Genomic DNA, 20,406 nt, shown 5'->3' on the forward strand with positions numbered 1-20,406 from the left:
GTATGGCTAAAGCAGAGAGTGAACAGGGATGCCGGGGTGGCTCAGTCAGCTGAGCGTCTGCTTTCGGCTCAGGTCATGATCTCACAGTCCTGGGATCGAGCCCCAAGTTGGGCTCCCTGCTCAGTGGGGAGTCTGCGTCTCCCTCTCCTGCTGCCCTTTCACCTCCACTCATGCTCAAGTGCTCTCTCCCTCTCAAATAAATAAAAAAAAAAAAGAAGAAGAAGAAGAGAGTAAACAGCAGAGAGGTGGGATATGTGAATAAAAGGCAACAGGAGGGAAATAGGTTGTATAGGACCTTTTCTCTAAATGAGATGGGAAACCATTCAGGGGGAACTTTAGAATTCATTTATCAAAGAGGTACATGAAATGTATAGATTACTTAGGGGATAATTGACATTTTTATGATATTGAGTCTTCCCATCCAGGAAGATGTCGTATCTCTCCATTTATCCTAGACTCTCTTTTATGTACTTCAATAAACCTTAATAGTTCTTGTCCTGTGAATCTTCTAAACTCTCATCAAGTTTATTACTTGGGTTTTAAAGGTTTATTTTTGTTTGGCTTGGTTTTTCACTGTTATAAATGGGATTTCCCCCCCGTTACATCCTCTAACTCTACCACCTCTCATTCATGACTTTCACTCTAAATTCAATCACTATCCTGACCTCTATCAAACAGGTTAGTTTTGCCTATTTTATAAATATATTGTATTTATATATTATATTTTATATTCAAGTGATTAATATATTCATGATTATATTTATATGATATATGATTTATATGATATATAAATATCATCATATGAATATATAAATATAATATATAGAGAAAAACGATTAACTTTTAATATATTCCTCTTATAGTTACCTTAAGGTAGTTCAAAATTAATGCTAATATCCATTTAGTTCATTCTCTTGGAATATTTTGGTAATAATTATATTGCCTCTGAATAATGGCAATTTTTTATTTTTTTATTTTTTTATTTTTTTAAAGATTTTATTTATTTATTCATGAGAGAGAGAGAGAGAGAGGCAGAGGGAGAAGCAGGCTCCCAAGGAGCAGGGAGCTCAATGCGGCACTCGATCCCAGGACCCCGGGATCATGACCTGAGCCGAAGGCAGACGCTCAACCATCTGAGCCACCCAGGCGCCCAATGGCAATTTTTTAAAACTCAGCTCCTTACCCAGTGTGGGGCTTGAACTCACAACCCTAAAATCAAGAGTCATCTGCTCTACCAGCTAAGCCAGCCAGGCATCCCAGACAGTTTTTTCTCTTCAGTCTTGGCAGTTATAACTCACTTGTGTTACCTAGTTTGCTACATTGGATAGAATTCTCAGAAAATTTCTTTTTTTTTAAATTTTTTTAAAGATTTTATTTATTTATTTGACAGAGAGAGACACAGCGAGAGAGGGAACACAAGCAGGGGGAGTGGGGGAGGGAGAAGCAGGCTTCCCACAGAGCAGGGAGCCCGATACGGGGCTCGATCAAAGGACCCTGGGATCATGACCTGAGCCGAAGGCAAGCGCTTAACGACTGAGCCACCCAGGTGCCCCAAATTCTCAGAAAATTTCTGAATAAAAGGGGCAACAACATTTATATTATTTGTGACATTAATGTGAAATAATTCTCTTTTTTTAAGATTTTATTTATTTGAGGGGGGAGAATACAAGCAGGAGGAGAGGCAAAGGGAGAAGCGGACTCCCCCTTGAGCGGGGAGTCCGATGCGGGGTTTGATCCCAGGGCTCTGAGATCATGACCTGAGCTGAAGGCAGACGCTTAACCGACTGAGCCACTCAGGGGCCCCTAATGTGAAATAATTCTTAGATTTACTTCCTTTAAATATAATTTTGACTGATTATGTATTAGAAATTATTTTTACCTTAAGAAATTATCTTTCTCTTACTAATTTCCTATTTTTTAAAACCAAAAGCCTATTTTTGCATTGGTAGTGAGCAATATAAGTGGTTTTTGGTTTTTTTTTTCATGTCAGACAGGTAAAGTGCCAATGTCACAACAAGGTTTGAGGGAGGCAAAAGTCACACAACAGCGTGAACCCTGAATCATCATGCTTATGAACTACAAAAGGATTTGTAGCAGTATATTAAACAAGCAAAATGGTGAGATATAATAAAAATGCACCTATATGTTGTTTCTCATGGTCCCTTTAAAATGTATTCAGTGGGCAAGGTCTATTCCATCCTCCTGAATAAAACTCAAATTTGACTTCTCTGATCTCTCTTAGATAATTGGAAGTCCAGACATCATCATAAGAGGCCAGTCTATTTTCAATTCAGTAATTAGAATGTCTTATCCAATATATGAATCAATCTATATTAACACTTTAATCTGCATGCAAAGGTTAAGATTTCCCCACTCACACACCTTTAGGTAGGGCCTGGTTTCAGGTGGGATGCTTGCTTTTCCAGAAAACATAGTGAATTTCTTCTTTTCTCATTTACTACTTAGGGGAAGGAGGTGAAAAGGGGGCAGACAATTTATACTTAACTTCTATCATAAAATGATCTCATATGCTTTGGGTCTAGGAAATTTGTGTTTGTAATTTTTTTAATTAAAATATTACACATAATACACCTCAGTGGAATTTTAAAAAATGAGAACATCCATGTATCTAGCTCCCAGATCAAAAAACTCAATATTACCAGACCCCAGAACTCTCCCTTACACCACCTCTTAATCACTATGCTTACCTCTATCAATATAGGTTAGTTTTGCCTATTTTTTTTTTTTTTTTACCTTTCCACAAATGGAATTATACAGAATATACTATTTTGTATCTGGTTTCTTTCACTCAATGTGTGAGATTTATCCTTGTGATTAAATGATTCAGCAAGCCATTCTTTAATGTATTGCTGGATAATACTCTATTGTATGAATATATCACATTTATCCATTCCACTGTTGATAGACATTTAGAAAGCTTTCAGTTTGGGCTAATATGAAAAATTCTGCTACGAACATCTTGTACATGTCTTTGGTGTATATACGTATACATTTCTGTCAAACTAATTATGGGAGGTAGGATTGGAATTGCTGGGTCCAAAGGTTCAGTAAATGTTTAAAGCTGTCTTCTTCTGTGTTGAAGACTTTTGTGGATTCTTCTGAGGCTCCTTGCTGGTATTCTCCACCTACTACTCCTATGACATGGGCAAAAGAATTTCTGTCTCCTGCTCTCCATCTTCTGATTTTCCAATGGTACTCCACATCATCTCTTTCTTGGAAGCTCATTACCCTTTGCATGAGTCTTCTTTATTCTTTTTTTAATATTTTATTTATTTATTTGAGAGAGAGAGCATGCACACAAGCAGGGGGTAGCGGCAGAGAGAGAAGGAAGAGAAGCAAGTAACCCATCAAGCAGGGAGCCTGATGCAGGGCTCGATCCCAGGACCCCAGGATCATGACCTGAGCCAAAGGCAGATACTTAACTGACTGAGCCACCCAGCACTCCTGCATCCGTCTTCTTGGTCAGAAGTCAACAAGGCTCCAGTCTGCCCTACCCTCCATGTTCCCCCCACCACTGGAGATGTATATCAAGTTCCCCAAGAGGTCTTCTTAAACCCTTGACTGGAGAGTTGGGAGGAACTTTTTACCTCTGTTGCTTGGTGATCTGGGACACAAAATATATCATAAATTTTCTCGGAAGAAATCTCTTCAAAATTGTCCTTGAATCCCCCCACATCTGAATATTTTTAATGTTCTTAGAGTTGGTATGAGGTCCAAGATGGGTTACTATTCTTTTGAAAATCTGCCTATTGGTCTGTCTCATGACTCATTTTGTTTTTGTTTTTGTTTTTTTTCCTTGTACGTACAAGTCTTTTATTGGCCATCAGTCCACATCACTATGTGCGTTGGAAAACAACCTCAAGGGGAAGGACTTTTAATAATGTTGCTTATTATTCTTGTAAATGTTTACAATTAATTTTGTCAGGGGTGCCTGGCTGCCTCAGTTGGTAGTGCATGCAACTCTTGATCTCAGGATTGAGGGTTTGAGCCCCACGTTGTGTGTAGAGATTACCTAAAAACAAAATCTTAAAAAAATTAACTTAATTAAATAAAGAAATAAAATTAATTTTATCAACGGGTGCCAGGCTGGCACAGTAGGTAGAGCGTGCAACTCTGATCTCGGGGTTGTAAGTTCAAGCCCTATGTTGAGTGTAGAGATTACTTAAAAATAATTAAAAAAAAAAACCTTTCGGGGCACCTGGATGGCTCAGTCGTTTAAGTGTCTGCCTACAGCTCAGGTCTTGATCCCAGGGACCCCGGATGGAGCCCCACATCAGACTCGCTGGTCAGGGAGGAGCCTGCTTCTCCCTCTCCCTCTGTCACTACCTCCACTTGTACCGTTCTCTCTCTCACTCCCAAATTAATAAGTAAAATCTTAAAAAAATAAATAAATAAAAATTTTGAATTAAAAAATTTTTAAATAAATAAGTAAAATTAATTTTATCAAGTAATTAATAAGAAAGCTTCCCTGTCTTGTGAAAGATGTTGCATTTCTTTTGTTTAATTTGTGGTATTATTTCTTTTTTAGTTGACACACAATATTACATTAGTTTCAGGTATACAACATAATGCTTCAACAAGTTTCTACATTATGCTCCGCTCAGCACAAGTGTAGCTACCCTCTGTCACATACAATGCTATTACAGAAGTATATTCCTTATGCTGTTCCTTTTATTTATTTATTTATGTTTAAAGATTTTATTTATTTATTTGAGAGAGAGAATTAGATAGAGAGAGAGAGCATGAGAGGGGGGAGGGTCCGAGGGAGAAGCAGACTCCCTGCCGAGCAGGGAGCCCGATGTGGGACTCGATCCCGGGACTCCAGGATCATGACCTGAGCCGAAGGCAGTCGCCCAACCAACTGAGCCACCCAGGCACCCCACCTTTTATTTTTTTTAAAGATTAATTAATTTATTTGTTTGAGAGAGAGATAGAATGCATGTGCATGTGGGTGGGGGGCAGGGACAGAGGGAGAGAATCTGCCGCTACTTCCCACCTAGTGCAGAGCTTGACCTCGGGCTCGATCCCACAGCCCATGAGATCATGACCTGAGCCAAAATTAAAGAGTCAGACACTTAACCGACTGAGCCACCCAGGCGCCCCTGTAGTCAACAGAATCTTAAGCTAGATATTTCAAGCAGAAAGATATTTATTATATTTAATGCAAGAGCTTACTGAGTAACCGAGGGGCTGAAGGAAAATTGAGTGTAAGAGACAGTAACCTGGTGGCCTGTAATGAAACATGCGTGCCTCTTGGTTGCCCAACCCTGTGGATACCTCATCCCTTAAAACTGGAGTAGCTCTAGGACTTGTTCTAACCAATAAAATCAGTGAAGTGATACTGCACCAGCTCTGGTCCTAAATCTTTAGGAAGACCTGGCACCATTTGCTCTTGCACTCTGGAGAAACTCTCTGCCTCTAAGAAGTCCTGCTACCCCAGGGGAGAAACCAGTTGCAGAAACTACATGGAGGAGCGGAGGCACAGGACTAAATAGGGAAGACCTGAGGAGGAACCCAGCCAATTGTGAGAACCAAAGCCACAGACGTATGACCCATATTGAGCTGTTCCAGCCAGCCTCCAGCTATTTGAGTTACTCTAACTAAGGCACCAGACAAGTAAGTGAAGAAGCCATCTTGGATGGCTCAGCCCCTGCAGGCACCACATGGAGCAATTATGAAGTATTCCCTCTGTGGCCTGTTCAAATTTTTTGACTCACAGAATTAGGAGAAATAGTAACATAGTTGCTCTTTGAAGGCCCTACGTTTTGGAAGTAGTGTGTTACACAGCAATAAATAACTAGAAAAAGCTCCCAAACTCCGAGGGGGAAAAAAAAAAAACCTTCCAAAGTCGTGTGTGTTATTCTTATATTCTGCCCACACCCCACCCCATTTCTCATCATAACTCCTATAAAAATTAAGAGCAAGTGGCAGGGTCACCTGGGTGCTAAATCGGTTAAGCATCTGCCTTTGGCTCAGGTCATGATCTAGCCCCACATCGGGCTCCTTGCTCAGCGGGGAGTCTGCTTCTCCCTCTCCCTCTCCCTCTGTCCCTCCAGCTTGTGCTGTCTCTCTCTCTGTGTCAAATAAATAAATAAAATCTTAAAAAAAAAAAGAGCAAATATCAGAAGCAAGCTGCAAGAGCTCTTAGAAGGAGCAGACACAGGTAGTTCTGCAAAAGGGTGCAGATTTGGGCAAAGTTATAAGGTTCTTTACAGGCTCCAGAACAGCCAAACCTTTCCTTCACCTTCTTCAGGTAGTTTATTTTGTCTCTGGTTTTATTTTATTTTTATTTTATCTTATCTTATTTTGTCTCTGGTTTTAGAAATCATCCCAAGTTTGTACTTACTTCCATTTTTCAAAGCAGACTTATTGAGATTTATTTTACATGCCATCAAATTGGCCCATTGGAGGTACAATTAAATTGGTTTCTCTGTTTGTTTGTAAATTTATAGAGTTGGGCAACCAAAATCACAATCTGATCTGCTCCTCATTTCTGTAGATTTACCATTTATTGACATTTCACATAAATGGAATCATACCATATCCACTTTTAAAAGGAAAAAGGATCTGTATTTGTTTTTCCATAAATAATGTATGCTTGTTCTTAAAACTTCAAAAAAAAAAGGTTAAAAAAATATTAAAAAAAAAATTCTAACCCCACTACCAGGAGCTAATGACAGTTAACATATGGGTATACGTAAAAAAGAGAGAGTAAAGTTGAAACCTTTAATTGTGGCCTACAGGCCCTGCATGATCTGGAGTCTTTCAACATCAGCGAATGCCTTGTTCCCACCCATCTATGCACACTCCGGCCAAACAGGTTTTATTTCAGTTTCAAGAATACACTAAGCTCTTTGCACATGCTATTTATCTTGCCTGGAATGCTTCCTTCACCCTTGGAATTGAGTCGCTCTTTCTCCTCCTTTAAGGAACTGTTTAGACCTTATCTCTATAGAAAGGTCATCCCTGATTACCTTGCCTAAATTAGTCCCAAACTCAACTTCCCTTTCATATGTTCTCTTCATACCACCTGATTCGATCTGAAATTTATTCATTTGTCTGTTTTTATTTTTGTTTATTTATCTCCTCCATTTGATTGTAAATTTCATTAGGGCAGAATGGCCAATATCAAATATGTTTAGTGCTATATCCCGAACACCTCTCACCAAACAAATTAAGTATTAGTGGAATGAATGAATTAAATAAAACCCATTATCCTCTCTTTGCCTCAGTTTCCTTATCAAAAATGGGGAAAAAATTGTACATTCCTCACAGGAATTTTGTGAGCACATAGCAAGCACTCAGTAATTTTTAAAATTATTATTATCATCATCATTTTGAAATCTTTTGGGAAGATTTCTTTTTAAGATTTTATTTATTTATTTGACAGAGAGAGAGCACAAGCAGGGGGAGCTGCAGGCAGAGGGAGAGGGAGGAACAGGTCCCCCGCTGAGCAGGGAGCCAGACGTGGGGCTCAATTCCAGGACCCTGAGATCATGACCTGAGCCGAAGGCAGATGCTTAACTGATTGAGCCACCCAGGTGCCCCTGAGAGGACTTTTTTGATTGCTTTATTCCCTCTGGAATTTTCAGTTTTTATTTTGGTTTTTCAATTTTCTTCTCTTCAAATGTCCTATTTCTTTGGGTTGTTTAATCCTATCCTTTTATGTAGCTGGTGTAGGAGGAAGGCCTTGAGTCTTATCCTCCTATCCTCTACACTGTCTAGAAGACCAAGGAGAATACAGAGTGGGGCCCAAGACAAAGAAGATAGGGTGAGTGTAGATGTCCAGAACTGTGGCTCTATGCCTTCAAGAGAAATGCTTGTTTTTCCTTATCACTCTTTTTCCTGGCTTTATCTTTCTGAGCCTATTCTCAACTGTAGAGAAAAGTTTTCATGGCCCTTAGGAATGGCCAAGTTTAGGCTGTTTGTAGTGAGGTTTGAGGCTATAGGGATTTAAAAACATAATATAAGATCCCTTGAGATTCAACCCAGCACAATAAATCCAAGAGTTACACCTTAGAGATCAAAGACATGATTCCTTAGCAAAGAACACTGTGCATTATCTGAGCTGTTCTCTATACATATCTCTTCAAGACTTCCGGAGGTAGACCACTAACCAAGGTCACAATGCTACGGCTCACTCTCTCTTTCCATCAAGGACATGACTAACACATAGAGTTGTGATGTGTCTCTCTATCCCAATGACCCTACTCTCCTACAAGTAAATTAAGACAAGAAGTGTTTATATTAGGATCAGGAAAAGTGTTCTGGAAATGGTGGTGATGGTTGCAACACAATGTAAATGTAAAAGTACTGAAATGTCACTAAACTGCACACTTAAAAATGGTTAAAATTGTAAATTTTATGTTATATTTTACCACAATAAAAAAGTGTTCTTTTTAATGCAGCTACCCTAGTTTTCGTAAAGTATCTTGAAATAGAAAAAAAAAAAATCCTTTGAAAGATTTACGGTTCCATATCAAGAGTAAACTAGAACAGGATCTAAAGATAAAATTCACAGTATCTTTTTCCTCCTTTTTGTTCTACCTTAACCAGGAGGCATGAAGTACCAATGGGTAAAAGACACTAAATTGGGGCACCTGGGTGGCTCAGTTGGTTGAGCGACTGCCTTCGGCTCAGGTCATGATCCTGGAGTCCCGGGGTTGAGTCCCGCATCGGGCTCCCTGTTCAGCAGGGAGTCTGCTTCTCCCTCTGACCCTCCCCCCTCTCATGTTCTCTCTCTCTATCTCATTCTCTCTCTCAAATAAATAAATAAATAAATCTTTAAAAAAAAAGACACTAAATTGAATTTTAGAGGCTGGATCAAATCTAAGCTGGATTGATGAGATTAGACTGAATGAGAAGTTGAGTTTTGCATACTCCAGAACAAATTCTACGTCTTAACGTTTCCCTTACCTAAAATGTTAGCAAAGAAAACACATGACAGTTTGTCAACTTTGCTTCTGCAGAACATTTATAACCATTTCCTCAGTCCTGAAGCTATTTGGACAGTTGTACCTTATTATGTGTAAATCCACACTTGAACTTCATAATGAGCGGGGTCATATTTCCCTTACCTATTCATAAACACTAATGTGAAATTATAAGTACAGTCTAGTTTATGGTATTTAATTTTTATACAAAGAAGAAATGTATAACTTCATTAAAAAGACAAAATTTTCTACATCTGCATTGTCTTCAAAAACCCTTTCTGGCATTCACTGGTGATGATGTTGCATGTGGATAAAATGTCCTAAAACCACTACCAGCGTATTGCTTGCTCATGCCATCAAGTGACAAATTTTATGATGTGAAAACTAAGCTTGAGTGAATGTATGCAACACTAAATAATTCTGAACGTCAGAAGTTCATGTCACCGAAACAGTGCAGAAAAGAAAAATCATTTCCAAATAGTCAATGGAATAAAATTACAGCCTAGTTTTCCTCGTTCTGTATTTATATTTTCACAATCAGTGTTTCTTCAATTTTTATGTGGTTTAAATTATTATTACATCTTCCTTTACAAACATTTGTACATAGCTTTTTTCAATACTGTTTAATTTGATATTGCTTAAATTCTGTGTATTTAATTTGATTCTGCTATTTGCAGCTAACTTATAATAGAAATACTGCAATATTATGAGGATTTAGAAATTTTATAAGAAGTTCCTTGATTGGAAAAGGTAAATAAAGGGCCTATAGGCGGGCAGAATTCAATTCCCTTCTCTGAACTCTGAAAGCTATTTATTTGTTGCTTTATGTTGGTATATTTTACTCCTTCTCTTGTTATATAGATATTTTTGTTCCTTGAACTCCTATGGAGGGTTAGATAGTATCTGAGATGTTCAATAAATATCTGCAGTTGAATATATATTGGTTAGTTAAAACAAAAATGGGAGAACTACATCACCCAAAGATAAATTACTACCTAGAAGAAACATGCTTAGGCAGGAGAGAAGCAGCTAGATATACTAGAGAACACATAAGGATTGTAGCCAGAACAGAGGAACAGGAGAGGAAGCCAACAGAAATATAAGAACCAAAACAAAGTCAAAAGACAAGACTGCCTGGGCAGCATGATATAGCCTAAATCAAAGAAGGGACTCCTTTTTCCTCCTAGGAGATAGGTCCCAGGGCAGTGGAAAAACTAGCTTGCACAGTAAGATCACTGAGGACAACACATGATTTAAGAATTGGCTAGGACAAAACGGACAAAAGAAATAGCCTAAGACAGAGTCCTACCCCTCCAGGCATTTCAATCGTTTTGAATCCCTATGTGATGAGATTCAACTTCCATTTGTATAGTTTACTTAGTGTGATGGTTTGTTCTGTGCCAGCTTGAATAAGCTGGATCACATTTCCCAAAATCCTCTTCCCTGAAAGATTCCAAATTAGAGTTGGTCAGAAGAATTTCAGAGAGATTTGGAAGGTGGAAGTGAAGCGGCAGCCATTACTCTGCAGGTCCTTGTGGTTAGATGCTGGTAGAGACAGATGTAGAGGACCAGCAGGTTTCAGCTTGTCTTCATTGTCCTCCAATCCATACCTGGCTCTTCCCAACTTTTGACGCTGTTGACCAACAGTGGCCCCAGGCCCTACAGCAGATGCTCGGCAGCTGATCCACAGGGGTGCTAGCTGAATGGAGGCAAAACTTCCCAGAGATCTCCCCATAAACCTTCCCTAGTCAGTCCTATTTTCACAGCTGGACATGTTTGGTTGCTTAGATTGACTCCTTAGTTCCTACCCCTCTCATCTTCTAATGTGTTTCTTGGACCTTCACTTCTCCTGTTCCTGCCACGATTGTGAAAGATCTACTTCCTGTAAAAAAGAAAAAGAAAAAAGAAACTCTCCTCTCATAACTCATAGTGGTCCTGCCTCCCTGACTAAAAAATTATTAATTTCAGAAGAAACTGAGCTGACTAAATAATTCTCAAATAATTGTGTTAAGTTTAAAGTCCCCATTTAAGAGTTTTCTTTGTTGTTTGTAGTAGAAATGCATGAAATTAGGGGGACCTTACATTCATCTAGTGTGAAGTATGAAATGACTAACTCTGACTGGATCTCTGATCTCAAATATCTTCAAACTAATTAGGGAGAGATATTTACCTAAATGTATTATATAGATATATATGGATACATATGGCAGATATCATTGTTTGGCTAACTGAATTCCTATTGACAACCCTTTCCTCACTTGCACTTTCCAGCTAGGAGTGGCTATGTAACAGAATATTGTCCCATGAGATAAAATGAGAAGCCTGCTCAATGTGACTTTTGGAAGAACTTTCTGTTTCCTTTTTCTTTTTCTTTTTTAAAGATTTTATTTATTTATTTGAGAGAGAGTACAAGTGGGGCAGGGAGGAGCTGAGGGAGAGGGAGAAGCAGGCTCCCCCCTGAGCAGGGAGCCTGCCTTGGGCTTGATCCTAGGACCCTGGGACCATGACCCGAGCTGAAGGCAAATGCTTAACTTAACCATCCGAGCCACCCAGGTACCCCAGAACTTTTGCTTTCTAAATAAAAAGAGATGGACTTGCATACCCTATCCTTCCATTCTATGCCCCTTTTTTTCCCTACCTAAAGTTCAGATGTGGTTCCCAGAAGAGCAGTCATCTGCTTACAAGCAGACAAGCCAGCATGAGGAAAAGGTCAAGTAAATTGAAGAGACACTGGCCCCAAAGTAATCAAGCTGCAATGCCAGCATCTATCTCTTAATTTCTTTTGCATAAGCCACTACAGCAGAATTTTCTGTTGATTAGAGCTGAAGGCATTTTCTTCGTTAATTTTAAAAATGAGTACTACAGAAAGTAGTGTATATAGGATTTCAGAATAGGATGATGAGGCCAGGAAGAGACCTAAGAAGAGTAACTAGATCTGGACTTTAAAGAGAAGAAAAAAAATTAATAAGCAGAGAATGATTGAAGGGCATTTCTGAGGAAGATGATGGTATAAAGAAAGGCACAGGGAGAAAAGCATGAAACATAAACCAATATCTTAATTCACGCATGAGCTAATGAAATTTCTATACTGGAGTGGTGCATTGAGAAAATAAAGAAGAAAAAGTTACTAGGATAATGTAGTGACAGGAAATATTTACTAAAGGCCTGCTTTGTGGCAGGCACTGTATCCTTAGGACACAGTCATGAATAAAACCAAGCCCCTGCTCTCTTGGAGTCCAATTCCACTGGAGATGAAGGTTAAGTTGTGAGTGATGAAGTAGAGGCAAACTATTTTTAATAAACGATTTTCTACCCATGAACTTGGTGATAAAGGGAAAGAGAAAAATAGGTCTACTGGTCACTGTAAATAAAACAAACATAAGAAGTCTCTGGGGACGTCTGGGTGGTTCAGTAGTTGGGTGTCTGCCTTTGGCTCAGGTCATGATCCCAGGGTCCTGGGATTGAGCCCCACATCAGGTTCCCTGCTCCGCGGGAAGCCTGCTTCTCCCTCTTCCACTCCCCCTGCTTGTGTTCCCTCTCTCGCTGTGTCTCTCTGTGTCAAATAAATAACTAAAATCTTAAAAAAAAGTTGATAAAGAAAATACAGCAAAAACATAGCAATTCTCAAAGCATATATATATCAAACAACAGAGCTATAAAATACATATAGTAGAAACTGATATAACTGAAAGGAGAAATTAATAAATCTACAACTATAGTTGGAGACTTCAGTATCTTTCTGTCAACAATTGATAGGACAAATAAACAGAAAATAATGAAGAATATACAAGAACTCAATGACATCAACCAACAGGATAGGATATAAATTGACATTTATTGAATACTACTCAACAAAGCAGAATAGAGGCGCCTGGCTGGCTCAGCTGGTGGAGCATGTGACTCTTGGTCTTGGGGTTGTAAGTTCGAGCCCCACATAGGGTATAGAGATTATTTAAAAACAAGAAAATCTTGAAAAAAGAAATAGCAGAATACATAGTCATTACAAACATACGAATAGGCCATATCCTGGGCCATAAAACAATCCTCAGAAAATTTAAAAGAACTATGGGGCACCTGGGTGGCTCAGTAGGTTAAGTGTCTGCCTTTGGCTCTGGTTATAATCTCGGGGTCCTGCATCTGGCTCCCTTTTCAGTGACGAGTCTCCTTCTCCCTCTCCCTCTGCCTCTGTCCCCACTCAAGCCCTCTCTCTCTCTTTCTCTCTCTCAAATAAATAAAAAATAAAATCTTTTAAAAATTTTAAAAGAACTAAAATTATATAAACTATTTCTGTCCCCATTTGCAAATAACATGATTATGTAGAAAATCCCAAGAAATTACCAAAAAAACTGAGAGACAAAAACAAAATACCCTCCTAAAATTAATAAATTAGTTCAGCCACGTTTCAAAATACAACATAAACATACAAAAATCAATTCTATACAAAAAATTAAATACTTAGTTGTAAATCTAACAAATCACATATGGGGATTGTAGGCTAAAAACTACAAAATGCTAATGAAAAAAATTAAAGATTACTTAAATTAGTGAACAGACAAATTGTGTTCATGGATTAGAAGGCTCAACCTAGTAAAAATATCAATTCTCCCCAAAACGATATATAGGTTTAACATAATTCCTATCTGGGGTGCCTGGGTGGCTAAGTTGGTTAAGCATCCAGCTCTCGATTTTGGCTCAGGTCACGATCTCAGGGTTGTGAGATCAGGCTCCACATGGGCTCTGCACTGGGCATGGAGCCTGCTTAAGATTTCTTTCTCCGGGGTGCCTGGGTGGCTCAGTTGGTTGAGTGTTTGCCTTTGACTCAGGTCATGATCCCAGAGTCCTGGGACCGAGCGCCACATCTGATTCTCCCTCTCCCTCTGTCTGCTGCTCCCCCTGCTTGTGCTCTCTCCCTCTCTTTCTCTGTCAAATAAATGAATAAAAATCTTTAAAATAAATAATAAAATAACAAAGTTAAAAAACATTTTCTCTCTGTCCCTCCCCCACCCGCTCTCTCTTTCTCTCTCTCAAAAAAAAAAATCCTTATTAAAATCTCAGGAAGATTTTTTTTTTAAGATTTTATTTATTTTTTGACAGAGAGACACAGCGAGAGAGGGAACACAAGCAGGGGGAGTGGGAGAGGGAGAAGCAGGCTTCCCGCAGAGCAGGGAGCCCCAGTGTGGGGCTTGATCCCAGGACGCTGGGACCAAGACTCAACAGAAAGACATAATGATCAATTGGACAAAACAGACAAGTAAGCTCACACAAGTATGTTAAAATGATTTTTGACTAAGGTAAAAAAGCAATTCAATGAAACAAAGATAGTTTTTCAATAAAGGTGCTGGAGGATTTGGATATCCATAGACAAACAATATGAACCTCCATCTAAACATCATATCTTACCCAAAAATTAACTCAAAACGGATCATAAATTTAAATATGAGATATTAAACTATAAAACTTTAAGAAGAAAACATAGGAGAAAAATCTTCATGACACAGGGCTTGGTGAAGAGTTCTTAGACATGACAACAAAAACATAATGTATAAAAGAAAAAAGTTGCTAAATTGGATTTCATCAATATTAACAACTTTTAATCTGTGAAAGATCCTGTAAAGAAGATGAAAGGACAAGGTATAGATTGGGAGAAAATATTTGCAAATCACATCTGACAAAGAATTCTTACCTAAAATATAGAAAGAATTGCTCAAAACTCAACGGTAAAAAACTAATCCTATTAGAAAACTGGCAAAGAACATGAAGAGACATTTCACCAAAGAGGATATATAGATGGTAAATAAGCACATGAAAAGATGTTTACTATCATGAATCATTAGGGAAATGAAAATTTAAGACCACGCCTGTTAAAGCAGTAAAAAGAAAAACTAGTGACAATTCCAAATGGTGGTGAAGGTGTGGAAAAACTAGATGTCTCATACATTGTTGGTGGGAATGTAAAATGCACAGCCATTCTGGAAAACAGTTTGGCGATTTTTTTTTTAAGATTTTTTTATTTATTTGAGAGAGAGAGTGAGAGATAGAAAGCACGAGAGGGAAGAGGGTCAGAGGGCCAGAGGGAGAAGCAGGGAGTCCGATGCGGGACTCGATCCCGGAACTCCAGGATCATGACCTGAGCCGAAGGCAGCCGCTTAACCAACTGAGCCACCCAGGCGCCCAGTTTGGCGATTTCTTAAAATCCTAAGTATGCAACTGCAATATGATCAGTAATTGTACTCCTGGGCATGTATCCTAGAGGAATATAAACTTTTATCTACACAAAACATGTACAGGAGTGTTTACAGCAGTTTCAATTGTAATAGCAAAAATCTGGAAACAACCAAAATGTCCTTTCATAGGTAAATGGTCAAACAAACTATGTAAATCCATCCATGGAATCTCCTCAGATATAAAAAGTAATGAATTTTTGATATATAGAAAAATTTAAATGGGGGCGCCTGGGTGGCTCAATTGCTTCAGCGTCTGACTTTGGCTCAGTCATGATTTCAGGGTCCTGGGATTGAGCCCCGCTTTGGGCTCCCTGCTCAGTGGGGAGTGTGCTTCTCCCTCTCCCTCTGCCCCTCCCTCTGCTCATGATCACTCTCTCTCTCAAATAAATGAGTAAAATGTTTCCAAAAAAAAAAAAACTTAAATGGATTTTAAAAGCATTAAGATGAACGGAAAAAGCCCATCTGCAAAGGTCATATATTGCATGATTCTAGATATATAATGAAAGGAAATAACAAAATTATAGGGATAGAGAAATGATTAGTGATTGCCAACAGTTAGGAATTGCAAGGGGCAAGGGGTTGGGATGACTCTAAAGTGGTGGTAGCAGTAGGGACATATTCATGGTCATGCAGAAGGGAAAAAGAAAGCATTGTAGAGACATGGGTCACACACACACACACACACACACATACACACACACACACAGGTGAGAAGACACTACAAATATTGTATTTCTCTCCTTCTCCTGGTCCTATTCCTAACTTCCTAATACCCATAAACAGAAGCAGAATTTCCCTGCCTTAAACAAAAAACTTCTCTTGAACTTTTTATATACCTGTTTTTTTTTACTTTTATTTTGAAATAATTATAGATTCACAGGAAATTGCAAAAATACTATAGAAAGGTCCTGTATAACCCTTCACCCATTTCCTCTAATGGTTACATCTTAACCAACTATAGTACAATGACAAAACCAGGAAATTGACATTGGTACAATGTCTAGTTCAATGCTATTTTTGTCACATGCATAGATTTCTGCAGCCACTACCACAGTCAAGATACAGAACTCTTCCATCACCAGGAATATCTCCCTAGTGTTACCACTTTAGAGTCATCCCATCCTCTGCCTCTTACAGTTCCTAACTTTTGGCAATCACCACTCATTTCTCCACTCCTAGAAGAACCAAAGGCACAAAGATAATAGAAGATATCTCATTAGTAGGCCTGTTGACCAGAACAAGTGATCATTCCATTTTCAAAGCTATACTTCTCAGTTACCCAAATCAGGTGAGAGTGTGCAGGAAAATGAGGAAGAATGAATGAGAAAGAAGAGGATGAAAAAGGAAAAAAGGCCCAAGACACAGGCAGAAAAATAAAGAGGAGCATGGTTCACGGACACGTGGGATGAGAAGCCTTAGCTAAGACTGGATGTGGCCTAGCACTTCAGACTCATTAAGGCTTCTCTTAGCCCATGTGTCTGAGAACGACTCTCGTCTACCCATTGTTAAACCAGCTCAGTGGTGTCTCTAGTCTCTGTCTTACAAACCAGCACATGTTGGTTTCTCCCATCCAAAGGGCCCAAATTCCAAATGCTTATTGAAGCTAAGGGAAGCCAGGGGAAGGTAAGCCTAGACCAGATTTATGACATCTCTGACTGCACAAGCTCTTGGATTAATGCCCTTTATCTTCCTCTTATTTTTGCTAACTTCCCCATCACGAGGCTTGAAGGATCACACGTAAGAAAAGTTCAGGAATTGGGGTTCATACTCATGAGCTTAAGGTATGTTATAAATACTGCATATTGAGGTAGGGAATTATGTATATTCTATGTAAAAGATGTGAAGGAAGGGATTATCATTACTTAATTTCGGGGATATATACCAAATCTCATTTAGAAAGATTTCCATTAAAACTGTTGAATGTATTTTAGTCAATAAAGCATGTCAGTGCTTTTAGAGGGTTAACCTTTAAGTACACGAAGAATTCACAAATTCAAAACAAAAACAAATGTCTTTTAAAGTGTCTTTTTATCTGTTTTCTCAGACTAAGGGACTAGGGAGTTTTCCACTTGCCCCTTCCTCTTATTCAACAAGTATTTATTGAGAAAAAAATTTTTATTTAGCGCCCGCTAAATGCTGGGCCCTGATGACTAAGATTGTGCCTATTTCTTTCTTTTTTTTTTTTTTAGTTTTATTTATTCATTTGAGAGAGAGAGAGAGAGCACACTAGCAGGGGGAGAGGGAGAGGGAGAGGGAGAAGCTGACTCCCAGCTGAGCCAGCCATGGGGCTCCATCCCAGGACCTGGAGATCATGACCTGAGCTGAAGGCAGACGCTCAACCATCTGAGCCACACAGGCGCCCACGGTGCCTATTTCTAAGCAGCTTAAATATTAGTCTGAAGGACTGTAAATGAGAAATTATGCCACAGTAAGATGAGGTCGGAAACCTTTCCGGGGGTGATTTTGGGGTTGAATCTCTTAAAACTGGGAGTTAAATAGAATGGGCTGATGGTAGGGACCAGCTGGGGAACGGGGTGGGGTAGAGGAAGGTCGTTAGGAAATGTGAAGCTGGAAATACTTTCAAGTCGAAAGACAGAAGGTGGAAGAGGGAGTTCTGGCTGCTTTTCTTTCCAGCATCTTTTTCTAATTATGAGCTCCTTAGTCTCAGGCACTGCTGGCCCGCTCCACCTAGAGGTGGTGTGGGACCACACCAAGGCACAAGAGAATTGAGAATTGACTGGCTGGCACATTGTCTTGGCTGCTTGACTAGATGTGTGATTTGGGGCAGGTTGCTGAACTTTTGTGAGCTTGTTTTCTCATCTGTAAAATGGGGATAGGAGCACCCTGATAAAATGAAAGACTGTGAATCAAGTTCCTTCCTGAATTCATTTAGATCTCCTTCCCCACCTCACCTCCCCGCTACCCCACCCTCTTGCTTCAGTTGTTTTGGAAATTGTATTCTTTCTCCTTACAACTTTCTCACTGCCCTTTAATCTCTATCTTGCTGTACTTTTCCTGGCTTCACCTCCCTAGGAAGACGGAGTACGGGGGCGGGGTGCATGAAGCCCGGCTGGAGAGGGGAACAGGCTCTCCATAGTTCAGAAAAGCTCTCCAAGAGGCTCTGCTGAGTGCAACCCTCCCTCCTCCCTCACCACTCCCCCTTTTCCTCCCATTCCGAACTGCTGCTCCCAGGGATCCTGGGCTTTTGTTCTCTGGAGGCTTAAACTACCACCTGTTTTGCCCTGACTTACTGTTTTCAAGGGTTTGTCTATAGACTAACACAAAATGAAATTGCCAAACTTAAAGACACCAAGAGCTAAGTTTGTACTTTTTATTTTTGACATTAACACAGAAACAACAATGCTTTTCCATTTTCCCTCTATTTTCATCTTTTCTGAGGCCCAACCCCCACTCACAGAAACCACTCCTTTTTTATTTGTTCTGTCATTTAGCACTAATACAATGTTATCTTTTAATATTAATTATAATTTATCTATCATGTGTGTTTTCCCTACTTGGTTTAATGTTCCTGTCGCATCCTCCATAGCAAAAGTCTCTCTAAGTTGAATCTGCATAAGAATCACCTGGGGGTCTTGTTAAAATGCAGATTATGATTTAGCAAGTCTGGGGAGATACAGCTCATGCTGCTGGGCCCTGGACCATACTTGGAATTGCAAAGCCTTTAAAGGCTTAGAACAAAGGAGGTGTGTAAGAAATGGTAGCTGGATGATGCTTCGGTCTCTCCTACTCAGTGTCTTGGAATTTTCTTCAGTACATCTTTCTCCACTTTTCCTGTGCACGATCTATGGCTAACGCCTGGTAATCATTCTTTTGTATACTTAGTTGTTCACTTTCTTGCCTTTTTCAGTCACCAGTCTCATCTAGAAATGGGTCACTTTGGGAGTACAACAGGAACCTCCAACCTCTTTCTATTGTCACCTACTTTGTAGCAAGCAAGAATAACTTTTTAAAGAATCATCTTTACTTTCTTGCTCAGCAACCTTTAGTAGCTCCCTAGCATACATTATATCAAATTCATTCAGGATGAGAGGCTTCAAGACCTCTCTCTAACCTTTCCCTCTTCATTGCCAATTTCTCTTTTTGCAACACTTGGAACCCTCAGCCTGTTGCTGAGGTATGATTTAGTCTCTTGAAATTCCCTGCAGGACAATTTGCATTGGGGATGTCTTCATTCCTTTTAAGGAAGTATCTCTTTCAAAGTATTCTTCTCAATTTTTACCTACTTTAATAAAGCTTTCCCTGATTTATTCCCAGTTGTGAGTTCTTCATTTAAAGGAGGATGTGCTACATACCATTCTTTATATATATATTTTTAAGCTTTTTCATATTTTCATTCTGTTTCTAGACAGGAAGTATTTATGCTTTTTGTTCATGGTTGTATCCCCAGCACTTAAAAATGCTTGACACACAGTAGGTACTTTTTGGGGGGATTCAGTGAAGCATGAAACAAAACTTAAGATTAATTTTTATTAATTTTCGAAATGCCTTTTTATTTACTACATGTATTGGGAACCTGGGTGAATGTTAATGGTTAAGTAAAATTAGACAATTCTAGTAACATAGTTCAGGCACAATAAAAATATTACAGTACCAATTCATATTAGAAAGCTGGGCATGTTACTACCAACGTCTTAAAAATCGTATTAGCTGAAGGATCAAAAAATAAAATAATTTTAGAAATCCCTTGAAGAGTATTTTAAGAGACAAAACATGTGAGGTTTATCAACACTTTTACACTTGACCACCACCCAGCTACAATTCCACCAAAGAAATACAATTTAGATGCAGCTAAAATTTAGTCCGGGCCCAAACCCACATCCTATCTGAAAGACTTATGCTTTCCTGTTATTGTTTTTTTTTCCCTTCACATTTTGCATTCGTTAGGACTGCAGTTTTAATAGTCCTTGGTGCTTCAAATTTAAAAGAAAAGAAATAGGGCTTTCTCGTATTACAATTTCAAGGAAAAGGCCCATTCAGCGAGGTGTAAGAGGCCTACAAGCTGCACACCCTGCAACAGCCTCATGCTCCGATTTCATCTATGGGTTTTTGTACAGTTCTTTTTTGGATGGATGGTGCAAACCGCGCAAGTGCAGCATTAAAGCCTCCCCACCCTGGGAAACGATGCAAGAACATGCAGCTTAGGCTGCCAGGTTCTCCCCAACACACAGCCAAGGGCTGGAGGCCCGGATACCCGCCCCCAAACCCCG

General features: G+C 39.2%; 1 non-coding gene across 1 annotated transcript; it reads right to left on the reverse strand.

Annotated features, from left to right (window-relative positions):
- Positions 1-1,984: 1,984 nt before the first annotated feature.
- LOC113935209 lies at positions 1,985-2,088 on the reverse strand. The gene has a single exon (XR_003523960.1). It is a non-coding gene; the product is annotated as a small nucleolar RNA U13 (small nucleolar RNA).
- Positions 2,089-20,406: the final 18,318 nt, after the last annotated feature.

This window comes from Zalophus californianus, chromosome 13, assembly GCF_009762305.2.
Source record: "Zalophus californianus isolate mZalCal1 chromosome 13, mZalCal1.pri.v2, whole genome shotgun sequence".
NCBI classification, from domain to species: domain Eukaryota; kingdom Metazoa; phylum Chordata; class Mammalia; order Carnivora; family Otariidae; genus Zalophus; species Zalophus californianus.